The following is a 23,280-nucleotide window of genomic DNA, read 5'->3' on the forward strand; positions in this document are numbered from 1 at the left end:
AAGGTCTCTGCCCCCGCCGCGTCATTAGACGTGACGTCATGTATTAACATGGGCTCTGACTGAGACTTTGAAATTTTTGAGGTGGACGGCCTATTGTCAAAATTTCCGTTAACACTTGCGTCAATATTTGATGAATCGTCACTACCGGTTGCTGTCGTAAAGTCATTTTCTAACATTTGTTCTCGTCCGAGTCGGATTGCGTCTGAATAGTATGTCTTTGCTGTTCCATCTTTGCGTATTGTTTTCTAGTTATGACCATGCCACACGTGATATATGTTTCAAGAAAATAATGTTTGACACTGGTTTTAAAATAAAATGCAGTTGGCATGAATCGCTCGTAGCAACAATGGCTGTTTGTTAATTTAAAAATGTAAATTGAACATGGGATTATTGTTAATGGCTGCTGTCCATGTTACAACGTATCGTACAGAAGTCGGCCATATTGTACACTCGTGTATTGGTATTGTTGCAGAAGTTATTATTTAAGGAAAAGTACTGAGAATGAAATTTATCACTGAAAACTGCTACACGCGAAAGAAATACTACAGAATCTACTGAAGAGCTAATACACTGAATTATGCGTCTGGTCAAGCCTGCCAATGCACAAATGTTGCGTCTTACCTTATTTTGCTGGAAGCTTCATTGCGTCTTCCCGCAAAATTTTAGAATTAGAAGATATCTTCAGATTTTTGTTATTTCTCATATATTCAAGTCCAGGTCCAGAAAGTTGATTTTTCACATGAAATAAAGAGAACAGTGTAACAAATGACAAACTGAACAACGTCCTGTCACGGTCGCCAATTGTATTATAGTGATTGGATGTAATTAATATTTGCTTATCTGGAACGTGGACGTTTAATTATTCGGTATCAGACGCTTGACAATGGCTTTTTCGTAAATGTAATGTTATTCGTAGTTGACCGTGAAATAAGACTCAAATAATCGGACTTCGTATTTAAATCGTTTCCAAAGACTGCTGCGGTAGGTGCGGACTCAAATCTAAATCTCAATATTAGAATAATTTGCCAGCCATGTCAATACGTCGTACAGAGGTGACAGTCTACTAAACATAGAAAGTTTACACAGTTAGTCAAATCAGATATATTCAACGAATAAGCCTACAGTTAAATAATTCTACTTACTTTCATAAATATAAATTCTTTACAGAATCGAGTGCCTAGTAAGATTGCAACTCGCAGTGTTCTTATATAACATCAAATATGGCGGTGTGCCAGTCAATGAAATATACGTGCTTCCCGCACCACTTGTCCAAGACCGCTCCTTCTTAATGAAACATAAGAGTATCGTAATTGTGTTTTTGTTTTATCAGCGACACAGCGCTGCAGTTCTATGCCATAGGCTTTATTTATTTGTCACAGATTAACTATTTAATTAAGATTTCGCGTTTCCGAGGAAACTCACGCACGGCATGCAAATGTGCCTTTATAATCTCTTGGTCTCCCTCTACGATTTTTACCCTCCACGCCGCCCTCCAATGCTAAATTTGTGATCCCTTGATGCCTCAAAACATGTCCTACCAACCGATCCCTTCTTCTAGTCAAGTTGTGCCACAAACTTCTCTTCTCCCCAATCCTATTAAATACCTCCTCATTAGTTACGTGATCTACCCACCTTATCTTCAGCATTCTTCTGTAGCACCACATTTCGAAAGCTTCTATTCTCTTCTTGTCCACACTAGTTATCGTCCATGTTTCACTTCCATACATGGCTACACTCCATACAAATACTCTCAGAAACGACTTCCTGACACTTAAATCTATACTCGATGTTAACAAATTTCTTTTCTTCAGAAACGATTTCCTTGCCATTGCCAGTCTACATTTTATATCCTCTCTACTTCGACCATCATCAGTTATTTTACTCCCTAAATAGCAAAAGTCCTTTACTACTTTAAGTGTCTCATTTCCTAATCTAATTCCCTCAGCATCACCCGATTTAATTTGACTACATTCCATTATCCTCGTTTTGCTTTTGTAGATGTTCATCTTATATCCTCCTTTCAAGACACTGTCCGTTTCGTTGAACTGCTCTTCCAAGTCTTTTGCTGTCTCTGACAGAATTACAATGTCATCGGCGAACCTCAAAGTTTTTACTTCTTCTCCATGAATTTTAATGCCTACTCCGTATTTTTCTTTTGTTTCCTTTACTGCTTGCTCAATATACAGGTTGAATAACATCGGGGAGAGGCTACAACCCTGTCTCACTCCTTTCCCAACCACTGCTTCCATTTCATGCCCCTCGACTCTTACAACTGCCATCTGGTTTCTGTACAAATTGTAAATAGCCTTTCGCTCCCTGTATTTTACCCCTGCCACCTTCAGAATTTGAAAGAGAGTATTCCAGTTAACATTGTCAAAAGCTTTGTCTAAGTCTACAAATGCTAGAAACGTAGGTTTGCCTTTTCTTAATCTTTCTTCTAAGATAAGTCGTAAGGTTAGTATTGCCTCACGTGTTCCAACATTTCTACGGAATCGAAACTGATCTTCCCCGATGTCCGCTTCTGCCAGTTTTTCCATTCGTCTGTAAAGAATTCGCGTTAGCATTTTGCAGCTGTGACTTATTAAACTGATAGTTCGGTAATTTTCACATCTGTAAACACCTGCTTTCTTTGGGATTGGAATTATTATATTCTTCTTGAAGTCTGAGGGTATTTCGCCTGTCTCATACATCTTGCTCACCAGATGGTAGAGTTTTGTCATGACTGGCTCTCCCAAGGCCATCAGTAGTTCTAATGTAATGTTGTCTACACCCGGGGCCTTGTTTCGACTCAGGTCTTTCAGTGCTCTGTCAAACTCTTCACGCAGTATCTTATCTCCCATGTCGTCTTCATCTACATCCTCTTCCATTTCCATAATATTGTCCTCAGGTACATCGCCCTTGTATAAACCCTCTTTTATTCTTATGAGTGCGATATTATGACCTTTGATTCCAGTTTCGAGCAACTAAAAGATGAATTAACTAATGGAAGCTGTTTGGAAACAGTAGAGACATGCCATCGCCAGCACTGAAATGACAGATAAGAAAATAAAGGACAACAGTTTTCTGAACTTTATCTTTACTTTAATTCAGGAAGCAAACAAATAAGTCGTACTTCTGGTACTCTGCACGTTAGCTAGGCTGTGTTTTACATTTCATTTTTCCCTTTGGTGCATCAAGTTGACCGCTGACCGTTTGCTGTACCAAGTGCAAAGCACAGACGGAGGAGAGGGAAAAAAAAGTTTTTATTTTTCTAAAACAAGGTGCGAAAACTTTTACTGGGAAAGTACCTTCGGCGACCTTGTAGGTAACGCCCTCTAACACGCAGAGATGCCTTGATCTCCGGCTGTCTGCGTTGTTTTACCTTCAATTAGCGCTGATCGCCGGGGGCCTCTTTCGTCCTTCGCGCACATGACGTAGCGCGAGTTCGTTCCAACACACTCACTGGCTCGTGACACCTTCCTTCGGGTTGATTTTCCATCATTTGCCGTTCCATTCATTCTCAGATCCTTCAACAGTCTCCTTTAAAACGCCGTTCTGCTCTTAGAGAGCACTCCATGCGGTTTCTGTTCCTGCGCTCGAATGTCCTCAGTTACGGACATTACGCATTCACTGTTTTTAACACCTACTCATTCCTCAGTTTTTTGCTACAGTTCGCATCTTTCATCTTCTTCCAGACCAACGTTTCTACAGCTCCTGAACGCTACCATTCACGTCTTCACAGTCCAGATGCTTCACCACCATGTTTTGTTACATCCCATACAATACATTGCACTAAAATTTTCCGTGACTGTTTATCGACGGTCACAAACAATTTTTTAATGTTTTGGGCACCAGTATTCGTTTTGGATAAAGCAATTCTGTGCACTGGACCACGTCATTGTACCTACTAAGTAGTGAGGTAGTCCAATACCAAAAATTATTTTATCAAAATGACACCGGCCGTGGAAGCTTATATTCGTATTCGTGTTTCTAGTTCTTCACATTTCATATCGCTATATACTCTACATCCGAAATAATTAAAACAGTTTAGTTTCCTTATCATTTATCTCATAATTCCTACATTTCTCTTTTCTTTTCCCCTGTAAATCGCCTGCCGCGGTGGTCTCGCGGTTCTAGGCGCGCAGTCCGGGACCGCGCGGCTGCTACGGTCGCAGGTTCGAATCCTGCGTCGGGCATGGATGTGTGTGACGTCCTTAGGTTAGTTAGGTTTAAGTATTTCTAAGTTCTAGGGGACTGATGACCACAGCTGTTAAGTCCCATAGTGCTCAGAGCCATTTTGAACCCCTGTAAATCGGTCATTGGTTTTATCTTTTACTCTGGGACCCTTAAGAAGCAGCATATTTTCACAATATATATGAATGACCTAGTAGATAGTGTCGGGAGTTCCATGCGGCTTTTCGCGGATGATGCTGTAGTATACAGAGAAGTTGCAGCATTAGAAAATTGCAGCGAAATGCAGGAAGATCTGCAGCGGATAGGCACTTGGTGCAGGGAGTGGCAACTGACCCTTAACATAGACAAATGTAATGTATTGCGAATGCATAGAAAAAAGGATCATTTATTGTATGATTACATGATAGCGGAACAAACACTGGTAGCAGTTACTTCTGTAAAATATTTGGGAATATGCGTGCGGAACGATTTGAAGTGGAATGATCATATAAAATTAATTGTTGGTAAGGCGGGTACCAGGTTGAGATTCATTGGGAGAGTCCTTAAGTAATGTAATCCATCAACAAAGGAGGTGGCTTACAAAACACTCGTTCGACCTATACTTGAATATTGCTCATCAGTGTGCGATCCGTACCAGGTCGGGTTGACAGAGGAGATAGAGAAGATCCAAAGAAGAGCGGCGCGTTTCGTCAGAGGGTTATTTGGTAAGCGCGATAGCGTTACGGAGATGTTTAGCAAACTCAAATGGCAGACTCTGCAAGAGAGGCGCTCTGCATCGCGGTGTAGCTTGCTGTCCAGGTTTCGAGAGGGTGCGTTTCTGGATGAGGTATCGAATATATTCTTTCCCCTACTTATACCCCCCGAGGAGATCACGAAAGTAAAATTAGAGAGATTCGAGCGCGCACGGAGGCTTTCCGGCAGTAGTTCTTCCCGCAAACCATACGCGACTGGCACAGGAAGGGGAGATAATGGCAGTGGCACGTAAAGTGCCCTCCGCCACTCACTGTTGGGTGGCTTGCGAAGTATAAATGTAGATGTAGCTGTAGATGTAGATGTAGAGTCGAGATATGCTGAAGATCCAATGAGGCGTGGCGCATTTCGTTACGGGATGGAGTTGTTCATTTGGTGCGAGAGCGTTATGAAGAGGCTCGTAAACGCTAGTGGCAGAAGCTGGACAAGAGGCGTTCTCCACGGAGAGACTTACTGCTGAAACTTTGAAGGCGTGCGTTCCAAGTAGAGTCAGGCATTACTGCCTCCCGTATAGGTTTCGCGAAATGATTACGACGTGAAAATTACGGAAATTAGATGCTATACGGAGCTTTACCAACAGTCATTCCTCCCACGCGCCTTTCGTGTATGGAAGAAAAAAATGGCTCTAAACACTATGGGACTTAACATCTGAGATCATAAGTCCCCTAGAACATAGAACTACTTAAACCTACCTAACCTAAGGACATCACACACATCCATGCCCGAGGCAGGATTCGAACCTGCGACCGTAGCAGCAGTGCAGTACCGGACTGAAGCGCCTAGAACCTCTCGGCCACAGCGGCCGGTGGTATGAGGAGTATTCATGTATATATATACTGTTTTCGCACCATTATATTCACAGATGTTCTTCAATTTCTTCCAAGTGCTGCTGATTGTTTTCTCGTCTTCAACTAGTAGTGTCATAAAATTAGGAAATTGTGCATCTACAGTTGCTTTTCGTTCTAGCTGAAGACATTCTCCTTCTTCTGTCTATTTATTCTTCACTGGTCATGGAGTTCGTTTCGTCTGGCTGCAAATGCTACTTCGCGATTCTGCAATTTGTTTATTTATTTCAGATTTGTGACCAGATGTACTAATTGTTGCCACATTCGTCTATTAATCTGAGGAAGGACAGTCGTGTGTGACTTCTTTATATGAACCGGGTAAATCGTGTTGTACTTTAGCTTCTTGTTTGTACAGTTTCCGAGGCTGAGATTTGGGACTAACTCGAAGTTTGCACACACGAGCAGATATGCTAAGAAATGTAGTTATCACAGTGAGATAAAACACTTTCGAATCTTACTTTAAATTTCAGTGATTACAAATGTCTAGTTTCTTGTGGAGTGTTTTGATGCGTATTGAAATAATTTCAGTAGAATGTAACCTTATGATACAATCACCAACTGCGACATAGTCGGGTATACAAACAGTGATCCAATACTCTAAAATGTTTTTTATTCCAGTCTTTGATCACAATATCAATTCTTTAGACGATGACCTGTTTCAGTCCATAATGACCATCCTCAGATCTACAATATACAAATATACACACCTAGAGACCAGTGTGTCTTTCAACATAATACAGCAATACGTATCACAGTATACTATCATACAATCATGGAAATGTACAGATAAAATACGGTAAAACGTACCTTTTTTACACCATGTCCTAAAGTGATAAGGCCATAATGGTATCGTCTAAACATATAAATATAATCAGCACAGCAACGTCACATAGATCTAAAATAAGATGTAGAATAGTCCACATCGTCCACACAGTCATTATTGCAACTGGCTACTGAATTACAGTAGTTACCAGAAATCTGTTTGCCTACATTCTCCCTAGATGTCGCTATTGTGGGCTTAGATGTAGTCATCATTTACGCAAAGAACATAATCTGATAAAAACACATTAGGTAAAATACATGTAGCAGACTTTTTAAAAGACTGGAATAAAAAAACATTAAACATTTTATCATATAATGCTATCAAACACAAACGCAATTCTTAACATAATAGAGCCAAATCAAATTCGTTAGTTGGGAATAAGCAACGGGGCCCACTTCACCCCGTATGCTTGCAGTGTTTCAGACGTAGCGGAAAACGGAGCTGGCATCACAATGCCACTCCGCAGCAGAAGTAAACGGAAAAAAATGTTACCTCACGCATGCATTACTGTCGAGTGGATTGTGTCGATTTACATGCTCTTCTAACCATAGTGTACGAATATACTGAGCATTCATATGCTACGAACGTACATTGCCTTCAGAGTCACAGTACTTCGTGATATTCGACGATAAAAAATAATTGTTACTCATTTAATTTCGATTTGCATCTGTAGCAACACACATTATTAATCACTTCTGTTACAAATATGTAAATGTGTAAAAATAGTACAAATACGTGTGACGTTAAAGCTATTTTTTGTTCAAAATGTAAAGAATAGCATGTTACCGAAATCATCGTTTGATATTTCTGACATGTTTAACATCATTGCCAACAGCCGATATCGATCGTGGCTCGTAGGTGCTACAGCTCACCACTGACGATTACTGCGAGATGTGCACAGCATGTCAAGGGCGCCAAGTTACTCACAACAACGGGACCATGCAGACAGCTGCGATTTCAGTGTAGAGCAGCACGCTGCAGGAGCTACTATCTCGCCATTCTGCTTACTGGATTTAGACCCTGAATTGCACCTGGAATTTCTTGTTCCCGTTATTAGATTTCATTCACTGTTCTTAGCTCGACGAAGTTGGTTTTGCTTACAGATCGTGCGTTCGTATCAGGAGCCGGCACGAAAGTGGGAACTTTCATACTTTCGGGAACTCATTTGCATCGAGAGCTAGTGTTTCTGGAATTTTGGCAACAACAGCTCCAACTACAACAGCAACAGCTTGGGGCTGAAGAGGAACGTCACCCAGCAACAGTTGTCACTGCAACAGCAGTAGTACCAGGAACAATGGTCGCAAGGACCCCGTGTTGCTCTTTTGCAGCTCGCGTCCTGGAAGCAACATCAATGCCATTTGGCGGTCCTACTATGCCCCCACCAATATTTGCTCCCCTCATCGAATCTGTGGAGAGCTGGTAAGTCTATCTCCGCCATTTGAACTGCACTGTTTTGCTTGTAGTGTTTCTAGTAGGGGAAATACAGAAGCGTCCGATCTTACCCGTCGGCTTTGACCCATGACGTCACAAATGTAGCGGAAACGACTATAAACGACAATTCCAATATGGCGGATATAAAAACATCGCATACGTATTATCCAATATGGCGGATATAAAAACATCGCATACGTATTATAAACACTGAAATACACAAGTTTCACAAAAAGCCTAATGACTCTAACGGGACAAGCGTGGGAAATTGGGGGTTTTTGGGTGGGGACAAACTAAATATACACAAATGTAGCCACCGACCGCCATACAAAACCACGCAAAACAACGAAATAAATCAACATCACAAAACTGACCAAATACCAAAAAACTCATTCCTATCCAGAATCGGACACTTCCCTTGACCTATGTAGCTCAACAGAACCTACCGATCACATCCTCCAATACAAAAAAAAAAACGAACACTTCCCTTACACCTACATACATCTACAACAGCTCCCAATCACATAAATTACGATCGAACACTTCCGTTGACCTATATAGCTCAACAGAACCTACCGATCACATCCCCCAACACCAACCTAAAAAACCAACACTTCCCTTACACCTACATACATCTACAACAGCTCCCAATCACATAAATTACGATCGAACAAAGATAATAATAAACAAGTGGTACTCGAGGCCAAGGCCGGAACTTTAACCAATTTCATCGCCTCAAGGCAAAGAGAACACTTAACAACTTCGGCGATTAAACCGAATAGTTGTAAGAACTTGATAAGTTCTAACGCTGTCTCGCCCATCATCGCCCTCAACCGAACACTATTAAGGCGGTCTTTCATATCCATTCCTAAACAAAAAACCACAACCAAATACACTCAATAACAAACTCACCCGACATACAGCAATGAGCGTTAAATTAAAACAAACGAAAACCATGAACACACCACCAGAGAGCACCACAAACAAAAACAAGACTAAACTCCGCGCCGTAATGACGTCACACACCACAACACGCTTACGTCACGGGTCAAAGCAGACGAGTAAGATCGGAGGTTTCTGTTGACCCCTAGTAGGCAGCAAAATGCGTTAGTATTGGTCGTTGTCCGAATTGGTGCAGAAATTTCAGCCACATTCGAGCTCTAGTGCTTTGTCTTTCAGTGATCTCTATACTCTATTACCTTATACTAAGATTGCCAGACGTACCTTTTGTGACTAGCCTACAATTTAATCAGTGTCGTAAATAACATGGGCAGTGTTACGAGCATGAGCTGTTGATTTGCAGGATCTTACACCCAAGTGAAATTTTATGTCTAAGTATAAAGTTTCATATGTGATGTTATTCAATCTGTATATTGATCAACCAGTACAGGGATCAAAAGAAAAATTCGGAGTGGGAATTAAAATCCATGGAGAAGAAATAAAAACTTTGAGGTTCGCCGATGACATTGTAATTCTGTCAGAGACAGTAAAGGACCTGGAAGAGCAGTTGAACGGAATGGACAGTGTCGTGAAAGAAGACTATAAGATGAACATCAACAAAAGCAAAACGAGGAGAATGGAATGTAGTCAAATTAAATCGGGTGATGCAGTGGGTATTACATTAGGAAATGAGATGCTTAAAGTAGTGAATGAGTTTTGCTATTTGGGGAGCAAAATAACTGATGATGGTCGAAATAGAGAGGATATAAAATGTAGACTGGCAATGGCAAGGAGAGCGTTTCTGAAGAAGAGAAATTTGTTAACATCGAGTATAGATTTAAGTGTCAGGAAGTCGTTTCCGAAAGTATTTGTATGGAGTGCAGCAATGTATGGAATTGAAACGTGGACGATAAACAGTTTAGACAAGAAGAGAATAGAAGCTTTGGAAATGTGGTGCTACAGAAGAATGCTGAAGATTAGATGGTTCACATAACTAATGAGGAGGTACTGAATAGAATTGGAGAGAAGAGAAATTTGTGGTACAACTTGACTAGAAGAAGGGATGGGTTGGTAGGGCTTATTCTGAGGCATCAAAGGATCACCAATTTAGTATTGGAGGGCAGCGTGGAGGGTAAAAATCGTAGAGGGAGCCCAAGAGATGAATACACTAAACAGATTCAGAAGGATGTAGGTTGCAGTAGGTACTAGGAGATGAAGAAGCTTGCACATGATAGAGTAGCATGGGGAGCTGCATGAAACCAGTCTCTGGACTGATGACCAGAACAACAACAACAATGTGAAATAATTATTGTAGATGTGATTGTGCATTAGTCTCAAATAGAGGTTACAGCAATAGCTTTGGCCAGGTCTCATCCTAATTTTCGTGAAGTGTTAAAATTCCTTTCTTGTAATGTTAACTGGGTTAGTCAGAAACACCCTACCTCCTTGGCGTTGCCGCATCCCTCACAAAAGTCAAAGAAATTCCAATTATTCCCCTTCCAGAAGAATCCGCCTGCACTGTACAGCGGACTGTTGGGCCTGTGGCAAGCGGAGCCACCTTGCAGCAGCGGTGTGTCAACGAGCAACACGCCAGCCACACACTCAGTTGTCACATAGGGACAGCACATTGGTCGTCCTGTCAAGCCTGCACAGCAGGTGACTGCTCCACCACCACCGAAGTGTACGTTGGACCTAATATATTCTGGTAGGTCTGTGAATTCCCAGTTGGACACACATCCTCAGCTCGGCTCTCCTTCACTGACAAGGGTCTGGCACTGAGGCGTGTCTTATTGGCACAAGGCCATTCCTCATTGGGTAACATACAAATGGTGGGAAATGAAGTGTTGTCATATTAGTTGATTCATTCGAGACCAGCCTGCATGGTTGTCACATTTTCTGTGTTTATTTAGGCTCTAGTTCATTAATGAATTATTTTTGCTATCCAATTTTATATCAGCCAATTATTCCACTATAATTTATCACCCAGTTCATTATCCTTATGATTTATTACCCAATCAGTATAATTTATGACCTAAAAATGGCTGCCAAGATACCGTAAAGTGTTGCATGTTGTCATATTTAAAAGTGAAGAAAATCAGAGTAAGACAGCATTGTACATTTATATTCGAAAGTTTCTGCGTCTAGTGTAGGACTGAGAGAGATATGAATTTGCGTCTTTATTTAAAACAAATGAAATGTAGGAAGGTCTCTTCAGCTTGCGTCACCAGGTTCACCGCTGGTAATGTTATTGCGCCTTGGCAATTTGACTCACCTCATGGTCAGTGTGGTACTGCCAGTGCCACCGCTGGCCGCTGCCCCAGCAGAGACCCAACATCCTTTCCCTCGACATTTTGTGTGTAGTAGAACCACTAGAGCGAAATGAAGTATTGCATGCATCACAATGGTTTATGCATAGAAGTATCATACATGTAAAGGATGTTGGCAGATAGACAGATAGAGAGAGAGAGAGAGAGAGGGAGAGATAGAGAGGTTCCCATCAGTTGAGGTCGATGAAGTACTTTTGGTTAAGGGATTGCTAGTTACTAGACGGAGATGATCAAGACAGATCAAGTACGAGCCGTAATCAGATGCAAGCCACAAGTACAGCTGTATTACACGCAAAAGAGGAACAAGGAAAAGGCATACTACAGTACATACTTTTGGGGCGCTAAGCTGTTCCTCGTTGAAGTTCCACAATGCTACTACTATCGCAGCGATCAGAGATATAGGATGTCCCTCCTAAGAGTTGTCAGGTGCATTTCCTCTTGTTTTTCGGCAGCTATCTTTAATTTGGTTTTTGCAATGTGCAACTGTACTCATCTCAAACAAACACCTTTTGTCGACGGAAAGCATCGGTTTGTTTCCCGTTACGAACAAAACGATTATGAAACGGAATTTTACATTCCCAATCGATAGAACACTCGTAAGTTAATCTAGAACGTTCGTTTAATCGATTTGTGTAAACAGGGCATCAAAACATAAGACTAGCCAGTATTCCAGTAGTGAAGGACTTGCTTCCCTCTTAGCCGCTTGTAGTGTGCTGTGTAACCTGCATTGTACATACACTAGCTGGTCAAAAAGTATATGGACACCTGCTAGTGGAGCACTGGCCCGCGAAAGACAAAGGTCCTGAGTTTGAGTCATTTTTAACCCGGCGGAGGTCGCGCTCCTCGTGGTAACCGAAGTGGTCGTACCAGGCCTCACAGACCCCAAAGTTATTTTGGCTGTTTAATGTTGTATATGTAATTCTAAGTCATATCATATGTTTACCATCGTTGTAGACTGTAATAAAACGAAACTCAATATAACAACGTGTATAATACGGCTCGTGGTCTTGCGGTAGCGTTCTCGCTTCCCGCGCACGGGGTCCCGTGTTCGATTCCCGGCGGCGTCAACGATTTCTCCTACCTCTATATGACTGGGTGTTGTTGTGTCGTCTTCATCTTCATCATTCATCCCAATTATGGTCGGAGGAAGGCAATGCAAACCACCTCCGCTAGGACCTTGCTTAGCACGGCCTTGCGGGTCTCCCGCATCGTCCCCTACGCTCCTCAGAGTGTGAGACCTCATCATAATACACGTATTCTCAAGTTATATTTATAAAGAAATGTTATAGGAAATATATACTAATAAACAACGTTTATAAATGAGACACAAATTTTAATAGTATGCTTTACGTTTGAACAATCTTTAGTTATTATTTACTTATAAATAGTAATTATAACAATATTTACAAACGAAGATGAAATGGAGCTTTATGCAAATGTACTTTTGGCATTTCATACAATATTACTCGAACAATTGTAACATCTTTTCCTTCCTTGGTTCGATGTCTTAGAACTGGTTCCACTCGATGGTTGTCGATACAATATTGCAAATAAGTTGTCAGTCGATTATCTCCTTGCCTGGGAAGATTTTGCATGTATTTCCTCCGTTTCACCTGCTCAGCAACAAGACCAAAAACAAGTTCTTTCGAAAAGGTACTCCTTTGTTTCGGAAGAGTATTTTTTTGCGAACTGTACGCTACCATTGCAATAATTCCACTAACATTCAGCAATGAATAGAAAACGGCCATTGGTCAACGTCGAGTATTTCTGGCCACATTCACAGAACTGCATATCTTATCCACTGTGTCAATCCCAGATTTGGTGACATTGTAAAAAGAAATTATTTCCGGCCTTTTGGCGACTGTTTCACTTTCAATCACAGCGTCATGATACATACTAGATAAGAGGATAACTATTTTATTTGTTTTGGCCTGATGTGTCATCAAACAAGAATTGGGTGCAATACCAATTTTGTTTATTTGCAATTCCAGGTGGTAATTCTTTTTTATTTTTTCTTACCGTCCCAACCGTTGTCAACCTTTTATTCAACAATTCTTCGGCCAGTGGAAAGCTACCATAGTAATATTTCTGCCGGTATTGCGTATAGGCTTCGTCAGACGCATCACCACGTCGTATGGAGACATACCAGTCGAGAAGGGTCCAGGCGGCTGTTTCCCAGGATAAATTCCCAAATTGAGGGTATAAAAGGTCCGTGCATCGGTAAGAGCAAACATCTTTACACCCTACTTGGCGGGTTTCCTAGGTATATATTGCTTGAAACGGCACCTTTCTCTGAAATCCTCAAGTTTTTCGTCGGTTGTAGCATATTCCCCAACAGTGCAGCGCTTTTGGAAATTATCAGCTATTTTTTCAAAAAGTTCTCTAACTGGAGCTAGTTTATCACCTTTTTTTCTCTCTTTACGAGTTCGTTTATCATCGAATCGTAAAATTTTGTAATAAAAATCTAAACCTCTGCATTCTCATCACTGCTCTGGCAAATTCCTCACCAGTTGTATCGTTAGCCCATATTTCCTCGAGGATTGTACGATTCAGATTTTTCAAACCAAGCATATATATTACTGCCACAAATGTCCTCAATTCTACAGCGTCTGTATCCTTCGCATCCCTTCCACGAGAAAAATTATCTTTTCTTGTGCTAATTTGGAAGTTTGTGCACTGAACTATAGTATTTATTATGTCGGCCTCAAAGAAAAGATTCCAACAGGCTAAACGAGTCGTAGCATGTAGTGCTTGTCTTTTCACACCAGGCAAATGTGCAATAATGTTTCTTTTCAGGGTTCTCCTATTTCCACATGGAATTTTCATGGTCCACATACTTTCACCATCACGACCAAGAAGAATGTCGCCAATGTCATCCTCTTCCGAGGAATTATCTTGTTCCGTGTTAGATGTTTCCTCACTCGATTCTAAATAGTCGTCGCTCGCCACACGAATCCTCATCTTAAAATCTATTCTCACCCTCGAAGTTAGGGGTGTTGTGTAAGCCCAGCTCAGGAAGATCATCGAGGAGCATCCTGTGAATTCGTCGTACACTATCGTCGTCCTTCTCGTTCTCCCTCCATACCTAAAAAGGCAAAAGAAAAATGTGTTGGCGTCTCCATGCACAAACAAAAGTGTTGTGAGAAAAGTAACATGACTAGTCGCGTGGGCCTGACAGACCCCTGAGCCTCGAGGGCCTATTTAGGAATCCTACTATGCAATAAATGCATTACATAATGTCAATAATCAATATGATAAATACACTCCTGGAAATTGAAATAAGAACACCGTGAATTCATTGTCCCAGGAAGGGGAAACTTTATTGACACATTCCTGGGGTCAGATACATCACATGATCACACTGACAGAACCACAGGCACATAGACACAGGCAACAAAGCATGCACAATGTCGGCACTAGTACAGTGCATATCCACCTTTCGCAGCAATGCGGGCTGCTATTCTCCCATGGAGACGATCGTAGAGATGCTGGATGTAGTCCTGTGGAACGGCTTGCCATGCCATTTTCACCTGGCGCCTCAGTTGGACCAGCGTTCGTGCTGGACGTGCAGACCGCGTGAGACGACGCTTCATCCAGTCCCAAACATGCTCAATGGGGGACAGATCCGGAGATCTTGCTGGCCAGGGTAGTTGACTCATACCCTCTATAGCACGTTGGGTGGCACGGGATACATGCGGACGTGCATTGTCCTGTTGGAACAGCAAGTTCCCTTGCCGGTCTAGGAATGGTAGAACGATGGGTTCGATGACGGTTTGGATGTACCGTGCACTATTCAGTGTCCCCTCGACGATCACCAGTGGTGTACGGCCAGTGTAGGAGATCGCTCCCCACACCATGATGCCGGGTGTTGGCCCTGTGTGCCTCGGTCGTATGCAGTCCTGATTGTGGCGCTCACCTGCACGGCGCCAAACACGCATACGACCATCATTGGCACCAAGGCAGAAGCGACTCTCATCGCTGAAGACGACACGTCTCCATTCATCCCTCCATTCACGCCTGTCGCGACACCACTGGAGGCGGGCTGCACGACGTTGGGGCGTGAGCGGAAGACGGCCTAACGGTGTGCGGGACCGTAGCCCAGCTTCATGGAGACGGTTGCGAATGGTCCTCGCCGATACCCCAGGAGCAACAGTGTCCCTAATTTGCTGGGAAGTGGCAGTGCGGTCCCCTACGGCACTGCGTAGGATCCTACGGTCTTGGCGTGCATCCGTGCGTCGCTGCGGTCCGGTCCCAGGTCGACGGTCACGTGCACCTTCCGCCGACCACTGGCGACAACATCGATGTACTGTGGAGACCTCACGCCCCACGTGTTGAGCAATTCGGCGGTACGTCCACCCGGCCTCCCGCATGCCCACTATACGCCCTCGCTCAAAGTCCGTCAACTGCACATACGGTTCACGTCCACGCTGTCGCGGCATGCTATCAATGTTAAAGACTGCGATGGAGCTCCGTATGCCACGGCAAACTGGCTGACACTGACGGCGGTGGTGCACAAATGCTGCGCAGCTAGCGCCATTCGACGGCCAACACCGCGGTTCCTGGTGTGTCCGCTGTGCCGTGCGTGTGATCATTGCTTGTACAGCCCTCTCGCAGTGTCCGGAGCAAGTATGGTGGGTCTGACACACCGGTGTCAATGTGTTCTTTTTTCCATTTCCAGGAGTGTATATTATACTCAGAAGGAAAAACAAATAAAACTTACTGTGACAAGGAAGGTCAGGGGGACCCGCAGATGAAAACTGAACAAAGATAAGCACACTCAGACAGCAGGGTGAGAACTGCAGTCGTGCTGAGGTTTCCCGCTTGCACAGGACGAGTGGAGGGAGAGGCCCATTGGACGTCACGTCTCTACCTCCACACCGGCTGTTTCCTGTAGAGTATGTCTAGAATTGTCGGGTCTGTTAGACCCATGCGACCACCAGGGGGTTAATCTGCCAGAAAGTTTCAGCGCACACTCCGCTGAAGACAGGAAAATTGATCCTGCAAAAGCGCCCAGCCTGTGGTAAGCAATGTCTCCACAACATCCTTACTTGCAGGAGTGCAAGTCCCGCAAGTCTCACAGGAGAACTTCTGCGAAGTTTGGAAGGTGGGAGGTCCCGTACTGGCGGAAGTAAAGCTGTGAGGACGGATCGTCAGCCGATCTTATCTGCAGTGTAGCAGATAGTGCGCTACGACAACAACGCTCTGGGGCATGAATAACAGACAAATCTGTTAAAAGGCTAATATATTATCTAGGTCCAGTGTCCTCCAATTTTGTTGGTACGCATTCGTTACAGAAATTGCACAAAGTTGCAAATATTGTATTTTGAACAGAATTCGCGGAGCTCAGCAACCGTGACTTCTTGCTCTAGACCCGAAAATAACGATACTGAAGTAAAAGTTACTTGTAAACCAATTTACGTTGCTAAACTGCCACAACTCTTCTACGCTACGCTGCCTGCCACGCAGGACTTCTACCACAACACCAGGACAGTTTAGGGACTGCTGGCGCTACCTAATCCACTATTATCCCGAAACCAATATTATAAAATAATCTCCCTGTCGCAACTAAGTGTTCATCAACAACTTTAAAATCACAACAGTGAGGTAGTAAACACTGGTATGAAATGTTGCAGTGAGTAAGACCATAGTTACCGAAGGAAAATAATACCAGTTAATAGGAGGAAAATGTACAACAGACCCTTCTGAAGGAAGAATCTATTCTAAATCTAATCTAGATACTGATGGTAATTTTGAAATTGGTGGAAATGTAGTGCAATCGCTCACAAACCACACGGGGGAAAAGCGTACCACGTAATATTTAATACAAAAGACACTGATTAGCAAAAAAGGGATAATTGAACCGTCGCCAGCCCACTGGGGCAATGAATATCCAGATCTTAAGGAAGGTAATGGCAACGAAAATGAAGCAAATAATCATTGAGCGGCAACAGAAGGTTGTCACACTTTTTCCGCAACACAACAGTTCACGAAAAAATAAATGACTTACAAAGTACTGAGCTTGCAGTTACTTAATCTGAAATACCAAATTATGGAAGTAACGTGAAATAAAGTTGCTGATTAGATACATGATTGACTGCAACTGAAACTCTGTTTCGTAAAAATGACTTTCAGTAACCTCAGCATATCGTAACGCAAAATTTGGAAAAAGCAAGCAATTTACTTTTAATTATTGAAAGTTTGAACTGTATTTACTTTAAGCAAAAGAGAATCTGATTTACTTTTAACATAACAATAAGGTACCTACCGAGCCAGCAGAAATCACTCGCTAAGCTAAAGACAGAATAAACGAAATTTCACACTCTTAATTTGTGCTACATCTTTAGTAATTAGCTTTGCCAGTGACATTTTACGTTACTTTGAGTGAATTTAATAATCAAAATTGCAAATTAGTCCAGCCTCTGTTATGCAATACCAGAATGAACCGTTACTGAGTTACTAGACTGAAACTGGTCGTTACCAAACAAACAAAACTGGCAGTAAATAGTTACTGAATTTCCATTTTTTCGCTACACTCGATGATTGCATGGAAAGGAAAGGGACTTTGCTTGGTAAAAATATCTGAGGACAATGACAACACAGGAGCCCTACAAGTTTTAACTATTGCAGGTTATTATTCAAGTCAGCCATACTTTGCGAAAGATATGCAGCTGGGTACAGCCTGTACAACACAAGCTGGTACTTTTTGCCGATGAGACAAGTATAGCTATCACACCCGACAGACAAGAATTAACTGGTGAAATTGTAAACGATGTTTTTCAGAAAATCATTAAGTGGTTCTCTGCAAATTTATTTCAGAAAATCATTAAGTGGTTCTCTGCAAATGGGCTGTCATTAAACTTTGACAAAACACAGTATATACAGTTCCACACAGTAAGTGGAATGACCCCATTAATAAATATAGACTTCGATCAGAAATCGCTAGCTAAGGTAGAATATTCAAAATTTCTAGGTGTATGCATTGATGAGGGGTTGAACTGGAAATAACACACTGTGGATCTGCTGAAACGTTTGAGTTCAGCTACTTATGCTATTAGGGTCATTGCAAATTTTGGCGATATACATCTGAGTAAATTAGCTTACCATGCCTATTTTCATTCTCTGCTTCGTATGGCATCATATTCTGGGGTAACTCATCATTGAGTAAAAGAGTGTTCATTGCACAAAAGCGTGTAATCAGAATAATTGCTGGAGCTCATCCAAGATCATCCTGCAGACACATATTTAAAGAACTAGAAATCTTCACTGTAGCCTCACAATATATATATATATATATATATATATATATATATATATATATATATATATATATATATATATATTCACTAATGAAATTTGTTATTAACAATCCGAACGAATTCAAACGTAATAGCAGTGTACATGGCTACAACACTAGGAGAAAGGATGATCTTCAGTACTTTAAGGAACCATTTGCACTCGAGCACAGAGAATATTTAATTTATTTAACTTAGATTATGTGTATCGATTTTTTAAGACAAGAGAATGCAAAATAAAGGAATCAACACCGCTCTCTTGTCGCAGCCAGTAGGCATCTTCACACTCTTATGTCATTCGTTGTCCTAGAAGGACGTAATATTTTGTGTGGCTCCACAGTTAGCCATTTCATACTTATTTGCAGAAAAGAGGCGCAGAATTAATAAGTCGCTCTCATTTGTGAATTTTCTGTCATTATTTATCTAGAATTTTACGTAAGTGTAATTTATATCGTAATGAATATGTTGAAATGAGTATATGTTTATTTAATCGTATGCTTTGCTTTGTTTTAGTAGTTTTAGTCACTCCATTTTCATGATTGATTCTGAGGTCAGATATCAGACTTTGTCTACAAAAAATATATAATGAGCCCTGGCTACGTTCCGTACATCTTCGGACGTGCGAAGCTTGATAAATTCACGGCGTAAATTATAATCTCTCAATTACTTACCAAAACAATAATTACAATTATTATATATTATTATTACATATTATTAGTATAAATTATTATATTATTACTTTATTTTTTATTTGTTAAACTGCCGACTATGTGCCAGGACTCATTATTGTATCTGTACTACAACTAATTGTTCTTTTTCATGTACATCCTGACTGGCAACAACCTATGTGACGAGAATATTGAAGAAATCGAATAAAATCTGGAGACAATTTGGACTGGAAATGCAATCTTCGCATCAAGACGATATGTACGGTAAGACGCAGCACTCGCGCATCCACAATTGATTCCAAGCACATTTTTCATTCAAAATTATTTTTCTCAGAATTAAATTCAATATTCAGTTTCCATTCAGTAATTTTTTCCAAATTCCGCTCTCATTATTCAGAAGATTACATTCCGATCCAACAATACGCAAGTTACATTGCACAATATGGCCGACATTGTGCAAGATTCTAGCAACATGGCTAGGCACCATTAACACGTATGCTACTTTCGATCTTTAAAGTCATCTCTCAATCAGTCATTTAAACCAACACATAGGCAGTGCGTTTTCACACTACGCGTTTAAACAATTTTTCTTTTGCACACAATTTATTTACGATATGGTAAAAACTCGACACCAGTACACAATGGAACAACAATCAAGTAATGCACACATGGATACACAGACACATTCAGACACAGAAATTAATACAGTCACGCAAACACATCAAAATAACCCGCTACACACACACACAAACGCCGAAAGGAGCAATTCAGAACCAAACCTGAGAGACCACGTCACGTCTAATGACGCGGCGGGGGCAAGCTCATTTTGCAATCAAAATTTTGCCGCTATACATAATTCAATTTTGGAAAGCATATTCAATATTAAGCAAGATAATGACGAAAAATTCACACAATTAATGACAGGCAATGCAGCTTTCAGAAATGAGATAAAATCAGACTTCGCCACACTGACTCAAAAGGTAGATGACATTAATACACGTCTTTCCAAACAGGTCGACGATCTTACGGAAAAATTCGAAAATTTAGAGTTCCGACAAAGCGACAATACCCGTCACATCCATGAATTGACAAAAACCTGTGACACTATTAATTGCAAATTAGAAACAAACACGCACGCATGTGAAGAAATTAATTTAAAGGTGAATACAATAGAAACAAACGTAGCTGCCATTCACAAACAGATTCACACAACAATACAGAGAGAGGCTGAACCCCATTTCTCTCGCATTAATTCACAATTTAATGAATGGACAGCACACAGAGACCAAATTTTTGAAGAATGTATACAAAACAAATTGCCGCATATTGTGCACGATTCTGTAGTGGAATACATGAACAACAGGCAAGTAATCGATGACGATATGCAAACAAAGACAACTCAATGTCAAGCACAACAGAATAGTACACCCACTACACATTTTATCACACACAGAAAAAAATCTCGATTCGGAAATGAACACATGTACACACACCAATTTCAACACTCAGACACACAATACACTGACACGCTTAGCAACAGATACCCATCACCTGAAATACAGTACAATTATCATTTTGATGAAGAACCATGTACACACAGGGAAGAATTCAATGATTACACGGAAAGAAACAGACGAACACGTAACAAAGAAGAAGAAAGTATATTCAAGCACAGTAAATTCCAACCTTTTATACCAGGCAAAAACACTGTACACCCTGTCATCTTCTTAAAAGCTTTTATGAACGCATTCCCACGTTCGTGGAGCGACCACAAACGCATTGCACACGTTGTGGATTACATTGAAGGGGACGCTGCTGTCTGGGCTTACCATGAAAGCGACAGATGTGTAACATACGAGCAGTTTGAACGCGCCTTCTTGAATAAGTTTTGGTCACCCACTGTGCAGGAACGTATCCGCAAACAAGTCACTGAACCCGAACACTTCAATCCTAAAAACGGCAATCTGCGCCGATATTTCGAGAAGTACCTAAACATGATACACTTCCTTAATGAACCAGTGAAACCAAAAGATGTGATCCGATCACTAAAAGCAAGACTTCCTTTTAATATTAAAGAGAAATTACTGTACTTACCGGACGACGATCCTGAATATTTTTTGGAAAAGTTAGATGCTGTTGATTTACTGTATGAAGAACAAGAACCAACACACAACTCACGCAGTAGGAATCAACATGTCTACATTGCCACATTACCAAACACGCAGCAAAATTCACAACAACACACAGTAAACATGCAAAACAATCACCAAAACTCACAGCTGCACACAAACAACAACTGTAACTATGCACAGGGAGATAACCCGTACAAAAAACGAAGACACGACAATTTTAATTCAAGAAGGAATAACGGAAACAACAACGGACACAAAGCCAAACAGAAACACTGGCAAAGAAACAACAACACAGATTACACAAGAAATGGAACACCTGCACCGCACTTTAACCAGAACAACAACCAGTATTATGTGAGACAGTGGCAAACACAGCAACCGCCACCACAAAATCATATTCAGATGCCACAAGAGAATTTTGCACAAACAAGCAACACAAACCAACAAGTGACTTCAGCCAACCGAAAACAGACAGGCGATTGGAAAAGACAGTATCCTAATGTAAATATTATTGAGGTAGCTAATGAAACTACAATTACACTTGCCAATGACCAGAAAAATCAGGTAAACTAGAATCAGTCATTACTGAGCCCCAGGTTGTGACTGAGGAACATTTGGGGGGCAACTTCAATTTAGAAACTATGTTTGAATACACACTTGCTAGTGAAACTGCGAAACAAGAAAAATTAACATTTACGCAACAAGAGTTGCCTACACTATTCTTAAGATATAATGAAAGTGGAAACTTAGCTGATGATCTGATAAACGACAACACACAATGTCACAATATAAAGAAAAGATTTGTACTGTCTTGCACCTCAGGCATTGTAGGGGGTATACCTACTAACATAATTATTGATACAGGAGCTGCTGTCAGTGTGATTTCTCACAATTTTTATACTATGATGAAGAAAACTTCTAAGATAACAGAGTTCCTAGTTCAAAACTGTTTAATATTAACTGAATTAGGTAATAAGTCAAGTAGAGTTAATAAGCAGGTATTTGTGACTGTTAATATGGGAAATGGAATCGTACAATGGCCTTTCCTAGTTGTCCAAAACCTTGCTGCCAATTGTATATTGGGCATTGATTTTCTTTGCGAGAAGGACTGCACTATAGACTTCTCCAAAGGCATTTGTTATTTTAAGTATGAAGGCGGAGACATAGTTTTGAACTTGGACAGTCGACTAGTAGACCATAACAGGCACTGTTCTGGCTACAGGATACAGATTATACGTGAGACTGACGTAGATTCCACACAACAACCTGTATCACACAGTGAGGTAGTGAATGATGTACTTACACAAGTTAATTCTAAGTTATCAGAATGTGATGCTATTAATGAAGAGGAGAGATCCCAGCTTAAACATATTTTACTTAAGAATAAGGATGTTTTCACTAGTAAGCCAGGTAGGATCAACACTTAAATGTATACGGTTGAAGTCAAGCCTCACCAAATCTATTACCACAAGTCATACAATGTACCTCTAGGTCTGCGACCTGCGGTTTGGGAAGAACTAAAGAAAATGATTACATGGAATATTATAGAACCATCAACATCTCCATATTGTAGCCCTTTGCATGTAGTGAAAAGACACAATGGAAGTATCAGGTTAGCATTAGATGCAAGAGCTATCAATCAAATTATCTTACCTGTGAGGACACAACCAGAAAATCTTGACGAACAACTTCAGAAATTCTTGGATGCAAAATATTTCTCTACAATAGACCTTAAAAATTCGTTTTGGCAGATGCCAATAAGCAAAGAATCCAGAAAATATACAGCCTTTACGTTTGGTGGCAGAACTTATCAATTTTATGTATTACCATTTGACCTAAATATAAGCTCAGGAGTATTCATTACTGCACTAAACTCTGTACTCAGTGATGATTTACTAGA

This window comes from Schistocerca serialis, chromosome 2 (genome assembly GCF_023864345.2).
Source record: "Schistocerca serialis cubense isolate TAMUIC-IGC-003099 chromosome 2, iqSchSeri2.2, whole genome shotgun sequence".
NCBI classification, from domain to species: domain Eukaryota; kingdom Metazoa; phylum Arthropoda; class Insecta; order Orthoptera; family Acrididae; genus Schistocerca; species Schistocerca serialis.